An 8,963-nucleotide genomic window follows, 5' to 3' on the forward strand; every position below is an offset into this window, starting at 1 on the left:
AAAGTTGTATCATACAGATTCATTTGATTAAAATCTCTGATACCACCTTCCGCAGCTGTGTATCGTTTTCAGATTACCATCTCTTTACATTATCATTTTTTTTTTTCATTTCTACCCCACCTCGATCACAACCTAGAACCATCATCCACAAACATTATCCAAATTGATACAACCAAATCACCCACGCCACCAAGCGCCACTTACTTTTCAAATTCTGGTAATTTTTTACGAGTGTGAAATAACCATCCCTATACTGTCATTGGAACCGCCACAGCCACTAAAATCCTAATCTTTTTTAAGGTTATGAGATCTCCATCTTCAATCAGAGTATTTGTTTTATTTTTGGAGATCCTGTTGTCAATACCTATTCTACCATCATCTAAAACATGATGACCAAACATTTTATTAATCCTTCTATCATTCAACTTTTTGACCTTACATACCAAACAGGAGAACACAACTCAAAAAACTAGTCTGATGGGTGAGAGAGCCCATTTGGTATATAAACCCCACATTAGTTGCCCATACAACCGATATGGGACAAGTCCCATACCTTGCAATGGTATTTGTCCATAACAAAATTGATATGAACCAATCGGATTTGGGATAAATAATCCGTTGAGTGGATTAAGCTCAAAAGACGATTTCGTTGGCCAAAGAAAATAGAAAGGAAACCAGAAAGCAATTTAGAGAGAGAATTCAAGACTAATGTTCTTCATTCATAATCTTTTAGAAACAAATGCATATGGCTTTATTGCCTTACGAAACAACTGACGGGAATAAACTGCAAAACTACCCACTACTCCACTATAAAATAACTAATTAAGAATCAAGTAAAATGGTAATATGCATGTGAATAAAGTTGGACGTGGGTCTTGAAGATGGTAGATGTGGCACACATCAACCAAATGTTGCACTAAGGATATTCAACATCAGCTTATTGTTACTATCAACGCTCAAAGCCTCAAACTATGAAACAATGTGGCGGTAGGGAGTCTTATACACCTATACAAGATTTTGATGCACTTATGTTGTTTGTCAACACACGTACAAAATGGACATTGTGCAACAAGAAAGTGCTTTGTGGTTGCAACACTTTCAAGATTAAAACTGGAGTATGAGGCCACAAGACATCAGATTCTAACTAGGGGTTAAGTCGTGTCACGTTGGCGAGTTGAATTCTTCAACTCTAACCCGACCCATATCGTGTCAAACAATGGCGAAGCATGAAAATTTTCACCGGGGGGTCGGAAGTCACCGGACCTAAAAGGATTTACCTAATTTTTTTTTTTATAAAACCGGGGGTCGAAAACGTATATACCTAAAAAATTCTATAAAAAAACGTACATAAATAACACTACTGAGCGAAAAGTTCGGGGGATCGGCACCCCGGGCCCCTTCAATGCTTCGCCCCTGGTGTCAAACCCACTTAAAATCATGTCATGTTCTATTTGGGTCGACTGGTTTTATGTTCATCTATGACTACAAGTAATACCTCTGATTTTGTAACAATCTAAACAATTAATTACTCCGATTCCTCATATGAAACATTATTTAATTTGTTTTATTTAATTACTTTTGTGTAGTTATCTCTCATTCCATAATTAACAAAGTTGGGTTTATATATTTAGCTAAACATTAGAACAAAGGAATAAATAATCAAAGAATGGTTGTGAGAAGTAATAAAATAAAATTTTGAAAGTGAACAGTAGATAAAAAAATCAATAGAGAAATTAATTTCACCACTAAGATTTAATAGAATATGAAAAAAAACTCAAAATATTTAACTTTTAAATTTTAATATTTTTCATCTCTAAAACCAAAATATTAAACAATGGAGTCATCAACGTGTATGCATTTCGAATTGTATCTTATAAATCTGTACGTATAAAAGCAATATTTACAACATTAGCTACATCTTTACCGGTGTAAATTGTCGACACTGCTGCAACACGCGAGTTCTCCACTAGTTATAATGTAGTATAGATATAACTAAAAATAAACCAAATTTTAATCTATCTATATCTATATCTATACTATATTATAATGCATGAGACAAGGGCATTTTAAGATACCCAAAAAATAAGAACTTTTCCCCCCTTTTATTTATAGAAAGACCCCTAAAATGAGGGTAGTTTGGTCTTTTAAACACTATTTATTTTTTAACCCCTAAACTTGTTACATTTAAATCCCTAAGGTTTTAACAAAATTATAGATAATTAGTTACACTTTCCCCATCCACAACAACCTTATAATTTTTTATGTATTATTGTCAAATCTTATAAACTATAATGTTTAAAAAAAATCCAAAGATATCATGACGACCTACATATTTTTGTCGACATTTCGATACTTGTTTTGTTTTAGTATCAACGCACATATTAAAAGGTACAAGCAAATGAAGCTTCAGTGTACAAGTCATTAAAGCAATGTATACTATATTATAATGCATGAGACAAGGGCATTTTAAGATACCCAAAAAATAAGAACTTTTCCCCCCTTTTATTTATAGAAAGACCCCTAAAATGAGGGTAGTTTGGTCTTTTAAACACTATTTATTTTTTAACCCCTAAACTTGTTACATTTAAATCCCTAAGGTTTTAACAAAATTATAGATAATTAGTTACACTTTCCCCATCCACAACAACCTTATAATTTTTTATGTATTATTGTCAAATCTTATAAACTATAATGTTTAAAAAAAATCCAAAGATATCATGACGACCTACATATTTTTGTCGACATTTCGATACTTGTTTTGTTTTAGTATCAACGCACATATTAAAAGGTACAAGCAAATGAAGCTTCAGTGTACAAGTCATTAAAGCAATGTATTCATATGATATTTAACAAAAGGCAATTATGTTAATTGTTTTTGTTCTTATTAACATTTTAATCCTTCATCTTAATTACACTTAAACTCCTTTATTTTTAACTAAATTCTAAACAATTAGTTATAAATTACACTTCTGAAATAATAAAAATAAATAAATCTTATATAACAAAAATAGTCTATAGTTAAAATAATAACCTACTTAAAGAAATTTAAGTTTTTGACTATTTATTCAAATCAAAAGGATCAGCTACCTTCTGAAATTCAAAACCTAACAAATCTCTTTCTTCGCGAGGTGACGGAGATTGTGAAGAGTTTGTTAAATCGCAAGTCACATTTCAACATCAACATCAACACCCGCCACGATTAGTAGCCACCATACTCCTTCGATTTTGCTAAGGTTCAACGTGTAACGCCCAGCGTCCCTAAACTTTAGGATTTTGTCAAGATTAGTCCCTGGAGTTTGTCTATCTGTCATGTTAAGCCCCTAATCTATGTGGAAGTCTATGTTATATACTTGAAATGCCTAAATCTTTGGAATGTCTATATCTATATGCTTGGAATGCCTAATTCCATATTTGAAATGTCTAAATTTATGTTTGGAATGTCTAAATCTATGTTTGGAATGTCTAAATCTATGTTGGAATGCCTAAATCTATATACTTTGGTGCTTAACTCTTTAGACTCGTGAAACTTGATTCTTGGTTGAACGAGAGACTAGAGTCTTGTCACTGTCAGAATCTATTAATCTTGTAAACTTTTGATGTGTAAGTTGTAATCTAGTTATTCTATTACTCAATAATACGCAACACTCAATCTAACTCGCAAAACGAATCAAGGACGGGAACACAGAAAGGTTGGATTGGCCAGAGTGGCAATCCGATCGGATTACCACCCGACCGGATGGCCACCCGATCGGATTACCACCCGATCGGGCCACCACCCTATCCATGTGCACCGCCTCCATTTCACTCCCACACTATAACTAGGAGCTATCACATCAGTCCTTCACTGATGTGACAGCCCTGCTCGACTCAGACCCACAAGCACCCTTTCTCCTCCATTTTTCTTGATTCACCGTGAAATCTCTCAGATCCGAGTTCTTGAGGGTGATGTCATCATGGTGGTTTGTACAAACTACTATGTGACGTCATTTCCGATAAGATCTAGCTCAGATCTAAGGTATTTCATGCATTTTCACACTAAATCCAAGCTAAATCTAGACCTTTTTCATATAAAACTTGAATTATCTTATCCTTTTGTAACAACTGTCATTAAAATTTATAATTAGAATGATAATTAGTCAATAAGGAAACCCTAATTGTGACAACCCGAGCATTCAAGGTCAGCGTCGTTTAACCTTGTGATCCAAGTCTTCTGTTATTATTCCTTTACTTGCGAACATTGTGCTAGAATGGAACCGGTTAATATTAAATTACTACACATTCTTGATTTGGGCCGGTCATTCTTGAATTGGGCCGGTTAATATTAAGCACCGTATGCTTAAATAAGCACATTCATACTTAACATTCATGATGATGTTTGGGCCTGGTGGAGCCCAAATAGGTTTTACTTTGGGGCCGACTCTTTATGCGCACATCTCCTAATTAGATTAGAGCCCATAAGGAAGCCTGATAGGTTGTTAGTTAGGATATCTTTAAGAATAAGCCTGGTAGGATACGTCTACATAGTTTGTGTATAATAAGCAAACCCTACCTTCTCTTTCAAAGATTACGCACAACAGGAAGACTCTCCCCCCCCCCCCCCGTAGTGATCAGCCATTCTTCCCAGCCTTCCGGTTAGTATTTTATTACGTTTATTGAACTTGGTTGGTTGTTGTGTTATTTAAGTGAAACCATGTGCAAATAACATGAATAAAGTATGATCGGAAACTACAAACATAGTTGATATTATCTCGAACAGCGAACATAGTTGATATTATCTTGAACATAGTTGGTATGAGTAAATAGCTGTTATGTGTGTATAAGTGTAGTCTCGATTTGATCAGCCATGTGTTATCTTGTAATGTTATTGTCAAAATAGTCAAAGAAAATCGATGTGATGATGTCTGTCTTATATTGCATGATGACAATCATTGCTGCACGTTCACTTAATGAAGTTGAGTCAATAACCTGCAATCTGATTGAGCCGCACCATACAACCATGTGGCTGTCTTATCTTCAATTTAATTCCATGTGGCTAGGATAGTGATAGGGTTTTGTGAAACCAATGAGTGTTATAGTAATGATAATTGTATTGAATGATGTGATGAATGTTTAATGAGATCTGATAAATGATGTCGGTGATTTTTGTGAATTATGTGAATTAATTAATGAGAGGAATGAGAACTGTTGCTTGATGATGACATGAATGATTGGCTTGGTAATGCAAACTGGATGAACATTGGGCTGCATGTTACACAGAATTTGGGCCGAGAACTTGTATGAAATCATATGTAATAAGTGGGGCCGAGAACTTGTATGTAGTCTGTTTAGAAAATATTAAGTATCACATGAATGGCACATTTTTGGTACCTTGGGCAATACCCAGTTGCGGGTGGCACAGGGCCAGCTCGCTTGACTGGACTGGTGTTATCAGGCCCAACATCAACAGGGCCGCACATGATATAACTTGACTAGACTTTGAATGTTTTAGATTTTTTTAGTAATTGTGACACATACATGTTTTATCTTTGGGGCCATACACGTTTGATAACTAGACTTGAAGTGTGTGCTAGCAGATTATGTATGTGTGTATATGACATGTTTGAGCGATTACATGTTAAGCGATTGTTTGGTGCTCTAGATGGATGAATAAACTGTCATGATTCGAATTACATGTGTGTGTTACGTGAGCAATAAATATGCTTGATGTGAACCATGAATACCTAAATTAGTTGAACGCGAAAGGTGTGGTACTTGTGCATGTAAAACTGACTGTTATCGGTAACCCTTTTAGGACGTGTTTGTTCAACTGAATAACAAGTAACACATCTAACCGAGCAAACCCAAGGTGAGTTCATTGCTCTTTCTCAAGCATGGATCCCAGGGAAGGGATAACGGGTAACGTTCCGAGGAGGAATGCATGGGTAATGGGATGTTGGTTATTGTACTCAGTTTTCTATCATTGTAAGACCACAATATCTACCGGCACGTTGCTTGTAGGGCAACGGGGGTTATTAGTTGATAGCGCTATTAGGTTTGGCACCCTCACAACGTTCGAGGAGAACGGGCGTGAACTAATTACCTTAAAACATGACCAATGCTTTGATAGAGGCATTGGGGTTGGCAATCACATATCATAGGGCCATTCGGTAATCGAGTAATAACAACATCGAAACATCAAACATCATAACAACAAACAACATATTGTCTTGTAAACTGTTTTGCTCACCTGATTGGTAACACTACTTGGTAAACAAACACAAACCTTGAACTCACCAGCGTAGTCTGACACACTTGTTTACATGCTTGTAGGTAATTATTGAAGGAACTTGGGAGCTTGCCGTCTGATGCTGCTGGAGTGGTTGTGGTCATAATAAACAATTATATTGATTTGGTTTTCATACATTTAAACGCTTATACATTTATGCTTCCGCTCAATACTTTGGTTTTGGTTTAACTTTCAAACGATACATTTCTTTCAATTGGGTATTTCAGTACATTATAACTTGTGTTTGATATGATTGGTGGCTCTTTGTTGGATCGTTGCATCCCCATTAGGGACATGCCCTAGGTGGAAATTTGGGGGTGTGATAGTTTGGTATCAGAGCCACTGGTTATAGAGAACACGGTTTTAAAATGTTTTCATAGAACCAGACTATAACCGAATTGATCCAAACGATGACCATGACACTCAGCTTCAGATTGCAAGGTTCGTTCCTCGTTAGCTTATGCATTATATGTCTAGTAAACGCAACTATATTTATAGCATGCACGATACGACATGGTAGGCATCATGACACATTGACAGTGTAACATAACACTTGCATCTAGTAAATCCTAATCTTGTTGGTAGTGCATATTTTGTGTTGATTGGGGTGGAAGAAACTTCAAACATAAGTTAAGAAGCATCGAGAGGAGCATGCAAACCGCCTTATTATCATGGGTGCACACATAATAATAACGCGTGGTGCATGCAAATCCCAATGAGGCTTAACGAGTGTAAGAGGGGTTCTTCCCTGTTTGTGTGTGAACATGGTAGTTAATCGCTCTTAACGTGATAAACCTGAACACTTTCCTCGTTTTCGACTCCTAAATTAGTTCATTTCCATATATAGAAACATGAGTGGACGAGGACACGGACGTGGTAGCATCAACATGACGCAGGCTGAGTTAACAAATCTGATAAACACACGTGTGGCTGAGGCTCTGGCAGCCTACCAAGCTGGTATGAACTGTACCAAATACTTTTAATCCTGTATCGTGTACACAACTCTTACTCCTATGTTGTATCTTCTTTCACCCAGCGCACCCGAACAACCAGCCTGCCTGTACGTTCAAGATGTTTATGGATTGTAAGCCACAGACCTTCAGCGGGACGGAAGGGGCTGTGGGACTATTGAGGTGGTTCGAGAAAGCTGAGTCAGTGTTCGCTATGTGCAACTGTCCCGTGGGGGACCGCGTGAAGTATGCGACAGGCACGCTTGAGGATGGTGCCTTAACCTGGTGGAATGCCCAGGTTCAGCTGCTGGGTATTGATGCAGCAAACGCTACTACTTGGGACGACTTCAAGGAATTAATGAGGGAGGAATACTGTCCTCGTGATGAGATACAGAAGCTAGAGAACGAGTATTACGATCTGAAACTGGTGGGATCTGAGGTTGAAGCGTACGTGAAGCGGTCGTATGAGTTGGCTGACTTGTGTCCGAATTTGTCTCGACCTATGTCTCGAAGGATTGAGTTATTCATCAAGGGGTTACCTCCACGAGTGAAGGGTTTGGTTACTGCTACAAACCTCAATAACTTAACCCAGATTGTCCGGTTGACTCACAAGATTATTGATCAGGAGGTGGAAAGCAACTCACTACCACCGCGTGTTTCTAAAGCTACTGCTGCCACCACCACAGCCACTACTCCTGTCACTGATAGTAAGCGCAAGTGGGGTGATATGGACAAGGCGTCCCACTCGATTCAGCCCCAAAAGAAGACAGACACTGGCAGTACTCGCAGCTTTAGCCAATCATCCTCAGTAAATCAAAATCAGAGCTCTTATGTGGGAAAGAAGCCTCAGTGTAGCAAATGTGGGTTTCATCATTATGGGCAGTGTGCTCGAGTTTGTCGCAGGTGCGACAAGGTAGGCCATGAGGCCAAGGATTGTAGGGCTCCTCAGCCAAAACAGCAGCAGCAGCAGACTCAGCCAAATCAGAGACAGCAAGGGCAGCAATCTCAGCAGGGTCAGGGGTTTAGAAAAGGATGTTATCAGTGTGGGGCTGAGGGACATATGAAGCGGGATTGCCCACAATTGAAACAGAATACAGGTGGTAACAACGCGGGGAGCAATGATGGGAACAATGGGGGCAACGTGGCGCGTGGGCGTGGATTTACTATTGGAGCTGGTGAAGCTCGGAACGACGGCAATGTAGTTACTGGTACGTTCTCTGTGAATGGTGTTTATGCTTCTATTTTATTTGATTCGGGTGACGATTGGAGTTATGTGTCTACGGGGTTCAGTAGTCTTCTAGGATTGAGTCCTACACCTCTTGTTGTTAAGCATGTAGTGGAAATAGCAAATGGTAAAACTATTGAAGCGTCTCATGTCCTCATGGGATGCAAATTAGATCTCTTAGGTCAAGTGTTTGACATTGACCTACTCCCTGTCACGCTCGGAAGCTTCGATGTAGTTGTCGGAATGGGTTGGTTATCCAAATATCAGGCGAAAATTCTCTGCAAGGAGAAAGTCGTTCGTATTCCCCTTGCTAGTGGTGAATCTTTATCGGTTCAGGGTCATCGTAGCGGTGCTACAGTAGGTATTATCTCAGCCATGAAGGCTCTAAGTTGTCTACGTAAGGGTTATCCTTCCCTTTTGGCCCTTGTTACTAACTCTCAGACTGACGAGAGGAAACTCGAAGACCTTCCTGTTGTTCGAGAGTTTCCTGATGTTTTTCCTGAAGAGCTCCCTGGTTTACCTC

Source organism: Helianthus annuus, chromosome 15 (assembly GCF_002127325.2).
Source record: "Helianthus annuus cultivar XRQ/B chromosome 15, HanXRQr2.0-SUNRISE, whole genome shotgun sequence".
In the NCBI taxonomy this organism is placed as follows: Eukaryota; Viridiplantae; Streptophyta; class Magnoliopsida; order Asterales; family Asteraceae; genus Helianthus; species Helianthus annuus.